Source organism: Bubalus kerabau, chromosome 6, assembly GCF_029407905.1.
Source record: "Bubalus kerabau isolate K-KA32 ecotype Philippines breed swamp buffalo chromosome 6, PCC_UOA_SB_1v2, whole genome shotgun sequence".
NCBI classification, from domain to species: Eukaryota; Metazoa; Chordata; class Mammalia; order Artiodactyla; family Bovidae; genus Bubalus; species Bubalus kerabau.
Window position 1 is genome coordinate 29,079,879 of NC_073629.1, and position 13,430 is coordinate 29,093,308.

Below are 13,430 nucleotides of genomic sequence, written 5' to 3' on the forward strand. Positions count from 1 at the left end.
CTGCTCTTGTGAGCATACTGCCACCTCTGCCTGAGCGCCCTTGCACCAGCTCTTCCCTCCTCTCTACCCAGAATGCCCTTTCCCCACACTGGCTAACGTCCTCGTCCTCACCTCCGCAAGTCTTTGCTCCAATATCTCCTTTTCAGCAAGGCTTAAACCAACACTTCTGTTGAAAATTGCAACCCCTCAACAGCATGCCTGATCCCCCTTCCTGCCCTACCTTAAATTTTCTTTTTCCACAGCACTTATCACCTACTGCCTTGGCCCAGTTCCTAGAGAACAGAGCTGGAAGGAACACAATTCCAGGAAAGCAGAAATGAGGCAAAAGGGGAGTAAAGCAGAGAATTGAGGAGAGAAGACCTAAGGGAGTATGTTTCCCAATAACCACAGGGCTGCAAGCGACGATGACTTGGTTCACAGAACGTCTTCAGAGAGGCTGAACAAAGCTAATGCAACCCCAAACAACCTCCCCAGGGAAGGAGAAAAGAATGTGTCCTTCAGCATCTGTCTCCTGTTGGTAAAAGTCTGTCACATGGATATTAACTCTCTCATATTTCCAGGTGATGAAAACGCAGGTTAGCACACTGGAGGTCCCCTAACTTAGGGGCAATAGGGAAGCCGCAGGATGGAAGCCGAGATCTGAGAGAGGCAGCACAGGCACCAGGAGGAGGTATGGGCCTGCTGATGAGCCGCACAAGGGGCAGCGTTCGCAGTGGCCCCCTTGCCAGGAGGAGTGGCTGCGGTGGAGGGAGCACGAGCAGCTCCAGAACTGCAGGCACAGAGCGAGCTGCTGCCACGGCTGCTCCAGCCAGGCGAGGTCAGTGTACAGATCTGGATGTGCCTAAACTGAATCCTGTATGACCTTCCAACACAGTATCCATCTCCCCAGCTAGAAAATGAGTTCCCTAAAGGCCAGATCTTTGTTTGTATTCCCTGATGAGCCCCAGGAGTCTAGAAAGAGGCCTGATACAGGATAGGTGCTCAGCACACTCTTAAAAGACTGAAAGGGCTATGAGCACGAATGCCCAGGACAACACGCTCAAGCCAACAGCCAGGGCAGGACATGAGGACTGTGCTGGCGGCAGGCCAGGTGGCTGCAGGAGCACTCGGCAGATCCGTGGGCAACTGATCTCTGAGTCCTGGGGCCTCCAACACAACAAGGACATTGGTGCAGGAAGTCCAAATCTGGGCTCTAAACCCAAGCTCAGCCACTAATTAGCTGTAGGATCTTTCAAGAATTATCTAAATAACAGTAATTATTAATCACCATGTTCTCACTTTCTGCCAGATTACAGGCTGAGTTATTTATTGTCTTGGTCTGTTCAAGCTGCTTTAAGAGAGCTCCATAGGCTGGCTGGCTTATAAACAACAGATATTTATAATATTTCTCACATTTCTGGAGGCTGGGAAGCCCAAGATCAGCAGAGTTGGTGTCTGGTGCATAGACAGCTGTCATTCCAGTGCAGCCTCACAAGGCAGAAGGGATGACAGAGCTCCCTGGGGTCTCTTTTCTAAGAGCATGAATCCCATTTATCAGCAGAAGCCCAACTCATCTCCCCAGGGCCCATATCCTTTGGGATCAGGATTTAACATATGACTGGATGGACACACATATTCAGGCCACAGTGTTTACATATATATTCTTATTTCATTCTGACAATAATACAGTGCAAGAAATATGATGATTCTCATTTAATAGACAGAAGTCTAAACTGAACCCAGAAACTTTCAATGAACCTACCCAGTTCTCCCAGCTAAGAAATGGCAGAGCTAGAATCTGAACTTGAAACCTCCTCTGCCAAAGTCTAAGCTCACAATCACCCCCTCCAGCACTGTACAGCTGGGCCTTCATGCCCTGTTTGTAAAATTAAAAGATTAGACTATATAATCTTTAAAGTCCTTTCTCATTAAGCAATATCCTAAACATGTCAAGGTCAAAGAGAAGTGATCCAGCCCAGACTTGTGGGAAGTGACTGGATACTGTCCAGGACAAATATACCTACAGTGTACTGTGGGCCACCAACTGTGTCTGAGTCAGCAGCAGCCCCCTTGCAGCCCCAGACTGGTGGGCACACCACTCTATTCTGTCCATGGGGACAGTACACACAGTAGATCAGCCTGGCCAGGGCAGAGGTGCCATCAGAGAGCTTAATGTGGGACCATGAAGATGCACAAAGTAAATTACATACATCATTCACATTTTCTAGTAGCCACTCTTAAAAAAGTAAAAAGAAAGTGATAAAATTAATATTGGTAATATATTTCATTTAACCCAATGCCTTCAGAATATTATCACTTCAACATGAATCAATGTAAAAATGTATTGAGATATTTAATATTCTACTTTTCAAAGTCTTTGATATCAGTGTGTATTTTACTAAAGAATATCTAAATGCAGAAATCACATTTCAAGTGCTTGATAGGAATCAACATGAATCAGGTGGTTACATGTGAATTGTAGCTGCTGATGACCCATTGTCTGCTGGAGAACACATACACAGGCACACACTCCCCCCAGGGCAGTACAGATAATCAAGGAACTTTATCAAATCTCTGCAGTGTCAGGACCAGCAAACAGCATGAGCTACAGCCCTGCACCCAGGCATCAAGGTGCAGAACCAGAGACGGGGGGAGGCCCAGGGGAAATGGACACCCACCTGAATTCACGCACACCAAGTGCAAGCGAATGAGAGGAAGTCAGCCACTTATGGGGGAAAGAAGACATCTGGCTTGCTGCCTTTTGAAGTTCGGCTCACCTTCTAATATCAAGAGTAACAGGCCAAGAAGAAACACTGAAAGCCTTAAAGCAATTGAGGCAAGAGGTTAGGGTTCCTTGGTCAATTCCTTGGGAAATGAGTTTCATATGAGATTTGGGAGAGGGGGAGAAATTGTGGAAACCTTTTGAAGTTAACGATTTGTGTATTTAAGTGGTGTCAAACCACAGGAGTCTGGAGTCCTAACACATTCATGAAAGTCTCAGCCTCAAACTCATTTACATAAAATTAATTGCTGCTCCAAACAGATCCTCGGAAGCAAGGGGTGGCAGGGTAGATGCATGTTTTTCAAAACTGAAGGCCTGGGAGACTGCTGGGGGGATTGTGGTTTTTCCAGGAATGGGATAGATTGAAATGGATTGTTTTCAAAAAGAAAGAAAAGAAAACATTCTCAAGCTCCCCCATGCCAACCAAACACGCAAAGCAGTGAAGGAAGGATGACTCTTCTGCTATCCGGAGAAGGTGGTTCCCTCCCCGGGGCAGACAGTGCCTGGGCCCCACCTCCCCAGCCCCTCCCCGCTCAGCAGCAAACCATCTGGGCAACACCTCAGAACCACTCTTGGAGAGTGTTTACTTGCTGCATCTGTGAGGTTGAGACTGGAGCCACATGGAAGGCACATGCAGGAAATGTGCTGTAATAAACTTATGTTTATGATTCCCAGAGTAGGATGGCAGAGTCGAGGATGGGACTGATCAGGTTCCAAATCTATTTCCTGGAGTCAAATTTAAAAGAGATATGTTAAGGGCAAAATCTCTAAAGATGTGTGTACGTTGCAACAAGTTACAAGTTGATTTGTACTGGTGTCTGTACAGATTTTTTAAATCTGTTGCTTTCTTCCCACATGTACTAGCCCATCCCTGCCAAAGCTTACAGAACTCTGAAAACTGCCTCCTGTCATATATTCTTATCAAATTCAGAAAATCTGATTTCCTAAGAATTCACTTATAGGACAACAGTACTGTTTTGCCATAATACTTTTATCGTTTTTTTTATTATTATTACTGCTCTTATTCAGACTTTCTAAGTATTACGATTTTCAAATTTTGTCCATTTTCAGTGATGTTATCCAATCATAGTCTGGTTACAAATTTCTCCCTGGACAAACAAAGCATACAATGGGTCTGTTCCCTTGGCACACCCATGCAAGAAGACATTTTTAAGACCTGAAGAGGCTCTCAAAACCTCCTGTCTGAGCTGGCCACTCCCAGAGCTGCCTCTGAGTCACCCTTCCCCATTGTCTCTCTCAATTAGAAGTGGATGTTTTATAATTCTTGCTGGGAAGTAGATTTTCTGAACTCCTTAGCATGGCATTTAAATGCGGGTTATATGCCTCAAAGCTGCAAGGCAATGAAGAAAAAAACAGGTGAGCTGAAAAAACGAAGTGTAAAGATGACTCATAGCAACTGTTACTGTCAGCAGAGCACTTTACAGTTTGCAAAATAATTCCACATGTGATATCTCATTTAACTCCACCACCACTCCATGAGTCAGGGATTTAACCTTCCTTTTACAATGAGGAAACTGAGGCTGGGTTTGCTGACACATGTCACCTAAGGTCACCCATGGTGGAGCCAGGAATTGGAATCACTCTTCAGATAAGAAACCCAGTCCTGCTCTGTCCAACTGCCAACAGCAAACTCTCAGAGAGCAGAGATGTTTTCGTGTAGCCTTACTCAATCAAACCTCGAGTATATAAGACGTGGTTAACTGCACACAAACATAGCTCTTTATCTAGCATATTCCTAAGTCTCTTCCCTCGTCGACTTTTTAAATTTTATTTATTTGTGGCTGTGCTGGGTCTTTGTTGCTGCATGCCGGCTTTTCTCTAGTTGCAGCGAGCAGGGGCTACTTCTAGTTGCAGTGTTGCTACTGCTGCTGCTGCTGCTAAGTCACTTCAGTCGTGTCCGACTCTGTGCGACCCCATAGACGGCAGCCCACCAGGCTCCCCCGTCCCTGGGATTCTCCAGGCAAGAACACTGGAGTGGGTTGCCATTTCCTTCTCCAATGCATGAAAGTGAAAAGTGAAAGTGAAGTCTCTCAGTCGTGTCTGACTCTTGGCAACCCCATGGATCGTAGCCCACCAGGCTCCTCCATCCATGGGATTTTCCGGGCAAGAGGACTGGAGTGGGGTGCCATTGTTGGGGCTTCTCATTACAGTGGCTTCCCTTATGGTGGATATGGGCTCTAGAACACAAGCTCAGTAGCTGTGGTACACCAGCTTAGTTGCTCCGAAACAGGTGGGATCTCCTGGAGCAGGGATCAAACTCGCATCTTCTGGATTGGTAGGCAGATTCTTTACCACTGAGCCACCAGAGAAGCCCTCATCATTGGCTTTTTGTGTTTTGGTAACAAATTCAATAGACATTTTTTTTTAATTGGAGGAAAATTGCTTTACAAAGATGTTGTGTTGGCTTCTGCCATACAACAACTCTAATCAGCCTTAATTATACATATGCCCCTTCTTCTGAAGACTCCCTCCCCTCCCCACATCTCATCCCCCATAGGTCATCACAGAGCGCCAGGCTGAGCTCCCTATGTTACACAGCAACTTCTCACCAGGTATCTATTAGTATTTTACACATGATAGTGTATATATGTTGATGCTACTTTCTCCATTCATCCCTTTTGATGGTGCTTAAGTAAAACAATTCCAATGTTCATCCAAAATGAATATAATGAGAGGAAAAGAGTAAACATTTAACCAAGCATTTATTGAGAGTCTCCTTGTAAGAAAAAACTTGATGCTTACTCCCAAGAAATGTATCATGCTTGGGCAGAAAAGCTATAGACCTCTGAGGATTAGATACCAACATAGGGTGCCGGAGCAAGAGGTGTCAGCATTGTCAAGGCATGAAATGCATCCTGGTCTGGGACAGAACCATGGAGATTTTGTCAGGAAGGAACACGAGCTAGCCCTGGGCAGGGAGTCCTCAAATTCTCTAAAGACAAGTGACCAGGAGCTCCTGTTAAACATACAAATTCCTCAACTTCAATCCTGAACTGGGATTTTCTGGGGAGAGGCCTGGAAAACCAAGTATTTAACCTGAGCCCCAGGTGATCCCTATTGGAGGGAAGAGTGGGAGCAGTGGGAAGCCTGAGTCAGCACCAGAGGCTGAGACCCGCTCAGCTGCAGAGCATTTCTGTGTGCTGTGAGAGGGGAAGGAAAGGGCAGAGGCTGTGGTAGAAGGGACTGAAGGAACTGACACTTATAAATTAAGACAGATACCAAAGAAAGAAAGAAAGTGAAGTAGCTCAGTCGTGTCTGAGTCTTTGCAACCCCATGGTCTGTAGCCTACCAGGCTCCTCTGTCCATGGGGTTTTCCAGGCAAGAGTACTGGCTGCTGCTAAGTCACTTTAGTCGTGTCCGACTCTGTGTGACCCCATAGACGGCAGCCCACCAGGCTCCCCTGTCCCTGGGATTCTCCAGGCAAGAACACTGGAGTGGGTTGCTATTTCCTTCTCCAGGGGATCTTCTCAATCCAGGTATCGAACCCAGGTCTCCCGCATTGTAGGCAGACGCTTTACCACCTGAGCCATCAGGGAAGCCCTAAGACAAATAACAAAGGAAGACTTAATTCCAAAATATGGGCAGGGACTGCAAGGAGTCAGCAGGCTGCAGGGCAGATGACGGGCAGGAAGGCTCCAGGGGAGAAAGGAATCCTGGCTCACATCTGCCCAGTCCTGAGGTGGCAGGAGACGCACACAGCGGGCAGGCAGCTGCAGCAGCATCACTCGCGGGGGAAGTGCCCACTTCTGCCTGCAAGCCTGTCCTGGGGACACGGCCCTCCCTGTCCTCCTGGTTTCAGGTGAGGGTCACAGTGGGCAGCAAAGTGACCTAAGTTGCTAAACAGGCACACGATTTTGCTCACTACTTGAATTCCTTTTTCTTTTTCATCCAGCTGCATTTATAACCGAGCCCTAGGATACCTCAGGGTATTTTGTCCCAAAGGAAGCCTCTAGCAGCCATGGTGAAGGTGGAAAGGTTCTTGGTCTAGGGGAAATCTGGGTTCAAACTCCATTTTCACAAGGATCTCGAGTGCAAAATCATGTCTGTGGTCCTTGGTTTCTTCTTCATTTAAATGATAATAACGCCTAATACTATATAGTGGGGCTTCCCAGGTGGCACTAGTGGTAAAGAACCCACCTGCCAACGCAGGAGATGTAAGAGACGCAGGCTCCATCACAATGTCCAGAAGATTCCCTGGAGGAGGGCAGGCAACGCACTCCAGTATTCTTACCTGGGAAATCCCATGGACAGAGGAACCTAGCGGGCTACAGTCCACAGGGTCATAAAGGGTCAGACACAACTGAAGCAACTTAGCATGCACACACATGCACATATATAGCACTCCCTGCATGCCCAGTATTATCCTATATATTTTCATATGTTTTAATCCATTTAATTCTGACAACAACCCGGTAAGGAAGGTTCTATCACTGTCTCAGCTTTACAGATGAGAAAATGGAAGCATGGAGGTTAAACCCCTTGCCTAAACAAGTAAATAAAAGAGGCAAGATTTGGACCCTGGCAATCTGCTGATCCCTTAACCACTATTCCTTATCTCTCTCTAAGAAGGATGGTGTCTGGTAACACAAAAAGAACAGGGGTGTGTGTGTGTGTGTGTGTGTGTGTACGTGCGCATGTGCATCATGTGTTTGGGGAGGAGGTAATTGATTTCAATGAACTGAGAGACTTCTTGGTGAATGGGACCACATGGATTCTAAGACAGAAGATGATTCTAGGCTACAGTGAGATAGGAAGTCAGGAAGCAGGACTGATCCCACACACCTGACAGAGAAAGGCCAGAGGAGTGAAGAAGATCCATATGGAGACTGGGGAAAAAAAGAGAATTAGGAATGAAAATGCTTAGCACCCAGTGGGTTCATTTATCCAATTCTACATTCATCCAAATTTGGTAAGTACCTGGCATATGCCAGGCCCCATTACAGACACAGAAGACACAGTAGTGAGTGAACAGACACCCTCCCTGCCTTCATGGAACCTAGAGTCTAGTTAGGGCTTCCCCGGTGGCTCAGATGGTAAAGAAAATACCTGCAATGCAGGAGACCCAGATCGATCCCTGGGTTGGGAAGATCCCCTGGAGAAGGAAATGGCTACCCACTCCAGTATTCTTGCCTGGAGAATCCCACTGACAGAGGAGCCTGGTGGGCTACAGTCCATGAGTTCTCAACGAGTCAGACACAGCTGAAGGACTAACACACACAGAGTTTAGCATGCAAGATGGACAGAAAAGAAAACCAACAGATGAATAAAACAATTAGAAAAGTGATGAGCTGAATGAAGGGAAAACCTGGTGGGTAAGGAATGGGTGGCTATTTTAGCTAGGGTGATAGGAAGGCTGGTCTGAGGAGGGATCATCTCAGTTGAGTCCTGAAAGAGCTGGGTGTGTGCCAGAAAGTGGCAGGCCAGTGTAATTAGAAAAAAGGGGATGAGGGAGAGGTGACAGAGGTGAGTGCAGGCCACCAGGAGGAGGGGAGTGCTGTGCAGTGGAAGGGACATTATTAGACTCTAAGCAGGGAATAGACACTATCCAAAGTATATTTTAGGACAAAACCTCTGGCTGACTGTGAGAATAGCTTGCAGGGATCCTATCCTGCCTGTTATCCAGGCAGGAGTGGGTGGTGGCTTGACAGGTGGTGGCCATGGAGATGGGGAGAAGGAGTGTGATCTGAAATGTATTTTACAGGCAGAATCAACAGGTGCTCATAACTTTGTTCTTACTACCATTGGAGCAGCAGGATTTAGACCTCCATCAGATAAAGAATGAAAAGGGCAAGAAGTATCAAGCATTTCTATAGCAGGTACTGACTGGTGGGAAGGATAGAGGGACACAAAGAGATGCTCTGTCTTGGAATCAGCAGTCCCTAAGCTGCTCCCTAGGTACATGCGACTCTGAAAGGTGAATGCGAGAGCCAGATACTCTCAAATGCTTTTGAACAAATCTGATTTTTTTTTAAATTGGAGTATAGTTGGTTTACAACATTGTGTTACTTGCTGCTATACAGCAAACCGAATCTAGGGCAGTGACCCAAACGGGAGCAACAGCTGTTCGGTGGAGAGCCCAGCACAATCCCCATCCTTGATGCTCACAGTCAGATGGGCAACATGGCGACTGAGGGTCTACTGAGGGTGTCCTGGGATGAGACACCATGTCCAGACTTGCAGAGCTGCGGAGAGGAGATGGCCAAAGGAACAACCCAGCTGCCTGAGAGCAGATACACAGCATACAAGTTCACGGGGGCTCAGAGGAGGAAGGAAACACGAGTCAGGGGAACCCAGGGGCATCGTAGTGTCCATGGTGACAGAATAATAGCCAGGAACAGGGGCTGCTGGAAGTGAAGGAAAACTGCTGATGGACTTCAAATTCTTAGTACTGTTTCAATTTTAATCGGTTTTTCCTTTTAAACAAAACCAGTAGCATCCTAGTACATTATTCTTCTGCTAGTTTCCTAATCTTACTCCTTCGTTTATTTACTTAGTACAAGGTTATTGACACAATATCCTATACCAGGGCTTCTCAAACTCTCATGTGTTCATGAATCACTCCAGTATGTGGTTAAAATGCAGGTTCTGGTTCAACAGGCCTGCAGTGCAGCCTGAGATTCTGCATTTCTTTATTAGTTCTTTAGTGATGCTGTTGCTGGTCCTTGAACGATGCTTTGAGTAGGGAGGTTCTAACCCAATAACTCTGGTCCATTTCTCACTCCATTTCAACTCTAAAGTAAAATAAGATCATTCACTATTTATTAGAGTACCTACTACACATAGGGCTTCCTGGGTAGCTCAGTGGTAAAGAATCCGCCTGCCAATGCAGGAGACTTGGGTTCGATCCCTGGGTCAGGGAGATCCCCTGGAGAAGGAAATAGCAACCCGCTCCAGAATTATTGCCTGGGAAATCCCAAGGACAGAGGATCCTGGTGGGCTACAGTCCATGGGATCACAAAAGAGTCAGACACAACTTAACGATTAAACAACAAAATTCAGACAAGACAACAGGTGGAGGGTTGAGAGAGAGAAAAAAAATAAATGTGATACGTTACCCTTAAGGAAATTACAGGCGGAGTGGAGAGATGGGTACTAACACACAGGAATTATAACACACTGCCCCACTTAATCCTCACTACACTGTGAAAGAGGAATTGTCTCCCTCTCACAGAGGACAACCAAGCTAGGAAAAGGTAAGTCAATTTTTCAAGCTCACACAGCCACTGAAAAGTTGAATTTTGATCTAAATTTGGATCTCTCTGGTCCCAAAGTTCAAGTTCTTTCCATCAAGCCATACTTGAACGTAGATCAATGAATAAATACCCAAAACACTGGGCACTACACGATGTATGTGAGACGAGAAGTACAAACAGCTTGCCAGGGGAGTTCAGCAGGTAGGTGGCAAGTGATAGAAATGTGGGACAGCAGTATATTGACTTAATTTGACTGGTTTCCCAGAAAACAGCAGCAATGAGGACTTCACCTTGAAAAGGTATTTTTTAATGTTCCAGAAAAGAGACTAGTGCCCTTGTTTGTTCATAAATTCTCCTTTTATGGACCACAGTTCTCAAGTCCAGGAAGTCACTGGCCCAACCAGACAGAAGCAGTTGGCATCTCATGGCTCCAGACACCAGCAGACATTTGTCTGCAAACACCCAGAATGAGGGCTGCCTCTTCCAGGAGCAGTCTTCTGTTACAGATCTTCCTCAGTCCGAATAGAGAGCAGAGCTCAGCCTGGAGACCCGGGATGTGAGCATGCTTACTACCTGGCGTTATTTAGCTGCAATTGCACCCGTCACAGAGAGGTTTTCTTACATTGTCAATATCACTTTTCAGGGCCCCTGGCTCTGAGTTTTGCCCTCCCACTTACCCACACAGATGGCTCCCTCTCAGCTCCCGCCAGCTCCTGCCTGGACTGACCACTAACGAGGAGCCCCCGCGGCAGCATGTCTGGAACTCAAAAATGACTCCACTTTCTCTGTCGCTGAGTCATTGTTATTGGGGTTGGACAGGAAGACCAAAACCTATGAAAGTGCGAGTCTTAGTGAAGAGGGCCACTCCCTACATCACCACACTCGGCGCTCCACCTGAGCCTGTGTTCCCAGAGGGTGGCAAAATGTCCCTTTTCCTATTTGGAATAGAAAGGACAAAGAGAACCAAGACGTGCTGTCATTAAATGTGTGCGTGTGCTCAGCTGCTCAGTGTGTCCAATTCTTTGCGACCCCAGGGACTGTAGCCCACCAGGCTCCTCTGTCCATGGAATTTTTCCAGGCAAGAATACTGGACTAGGTTGCCATTTCCTACTCCAAAGGATCTTTCCGACCCAGGGATCAAACCCTTATCTCCTGTGTCTCCTGCATTGCAGGTGGATTCTTTACCACTGTGCCACATGGGAAGCCCCCTGTCATTAAATGCAGAAATATTAAAATATCTGGAGGCCTCTACCCACCTCTACCCCACCCTCCCCGCTACTTTGTCCCTAGACCTACGAGAAGGCTTTAGTTACACTCTCTATTTGCTCATCTTTAATGCAGGCTTTCTACTTCCTGCATAGAATGCAGTAAACTGAAACATTAATTAGGGACAGGATCCCTGTAAACACTCCCAGACAGGCATCACTTCCCAAATGCACAGAGCAGCTTCCTCTGGGGACCTGTCACTACTCCTGATCCCATTCACTTCTGGGGACAGAAACCACATCAGGTCACAGATGCCAAGGGCGGTTTGTGTGGGGTGTTCCCACATACCAGGTCACCCTCAGCCCCAAGGATGAGCCTCACAGAGCTATTTTGTTAGTCATGCACACCCCCAGGCACCAAAAGTATGTGTTGTCATAAGAGAGACCCGAAAACACCAGCATTTCTTTAGCCAAACATCATGGGGACAGCTTTTGGAATCACTGAAATCCCATTTTATTCCACCAGCTGTTGACTACAGGGGCTACATGCAGTGTCCAAGGATGACACTTTGATACAAATCGAGCCCCTTCCATAAGGAAACAAGCTGGATTTTAGGGGTGATTTGTTTAAAAGCCACATCATAAATCAGCTGTCAGTTCTTCTTTCTTCCAGGCATGGAAGGTTCACCTTTACACTGAATTAGTTGCATCTGAAACTTGACCTCCCAGCCTCAGAGCCTGCTGGAAACACATGTTCAACGACTCCCAGTCAAAGCAGCAAGAACTTAAATTGTTCCACATTTTTAATAAATGGGCCAGGAACCCAAGGGATGATATCCATTGACCTGGGTACTCAGCATATTGATCAAAGGAAGAGGATGGAGACAGGTTTGCAACGACCGGATTTGGGGGTGGGGGGCATTTACTAACACATGCAGGTCAAGCCTGGACAATACCAACTCATGTTCTTAAGTACAACCAGAGAGTCTCGGCTTAATGAATGGCCCAGAAACATTACATTAATTGAGTAACAGATCAGCTGGTTAGGGCATGGGGGCGGCAGTAAGTAGAAGTGAAGACTGGCGGGAGGGAAGGCATGCAGAACCACCTGCCACGGAGAGAGGAGGGAGACAAAGCTTTCTATCATGAGCTCGGCCTCTAGGACTCCTTCGTTTCCTGGCTTCTGAGACTAAAAAGAAATTTGCTGGGGAAAAGTGGCTTTGGAGCTTACTGGGACAGGGTCTAGGACCGTCAACCTTGATGAGAAATTCTGTTGGGGCGGGCACAGGGCAAACCACTGCAGATGTGACGGTAAGGAAGACAAGCCCCCTCCTCAAGGAGTGAGCCTTCAGCAGCCAGAGACAAACGTGAAAGCAGAACTGATAGCTGAATAGGATGAACAACTACCATCAGACAGTGCTAGATGTACAAGCAGGGACAAGATATACAGTCCAACTGTCCAGATGCTAGAGTCTAGCAAGGGAGACAGACATGAATGCAATGTGCCAGGGACGATGAGGAGGTGTCTCGGGGGGCCCATGGGAGGGCCACCTAGACATGTATGCGCAGGAACATCTTCCTGGAGGGGAGGGTGTTCAATTACGACCCAGGATGAGCAGGAGTTCACTACACAGGGCTGGGGGCCAAGGAACGGGCACAGAGGAGGGACGCACATTGCTGTTGCAGTGAGACTCACACATGCAAAAGCCCAGACGAGAGGAGGCACAGCACACGTGAAAATAAGAGGAACAGTCAGGCTGAGCATAGAATGCAGGGGAAAGATAGGAGAGAAAGCTAGGCAGCAGGTAGACCTCCACGTATGGCACACACAGGAGCTTAACAGAGGCAGGTAGGAGGGCTATGGTGCACAGAGCAGGGAGCAGTGAAATTTGCGGAGGATGGCTGGAGAAGGCTTTGGGAAAAAAAAAAAAAAAAAAAACCTCTTAAAGAATGAGTAGGCATTTACCAGAAGAAATGAGAAGATTGCTCCAGGCAAAGGAAGCCATGCTGCACTTTGAAAATTAACCCCATCCTCTCCCCCAGTCCCAGGTGGGGCCCAAGATGAACAACACACCATGGACCAAATTCTGTTCTCTAGACTCACATCAGGAGAACGCAATGGCATCCCACTCCAGTACTCTTGCCTGGAAAATCCCATGGATGGAGGAGCCTGGAAGGCTGCAGCCCAATGGGGTTGCTGAGGGTCGGACATGACTGAGTGACTTCACTTTCACTTTTCACTTTCATGCA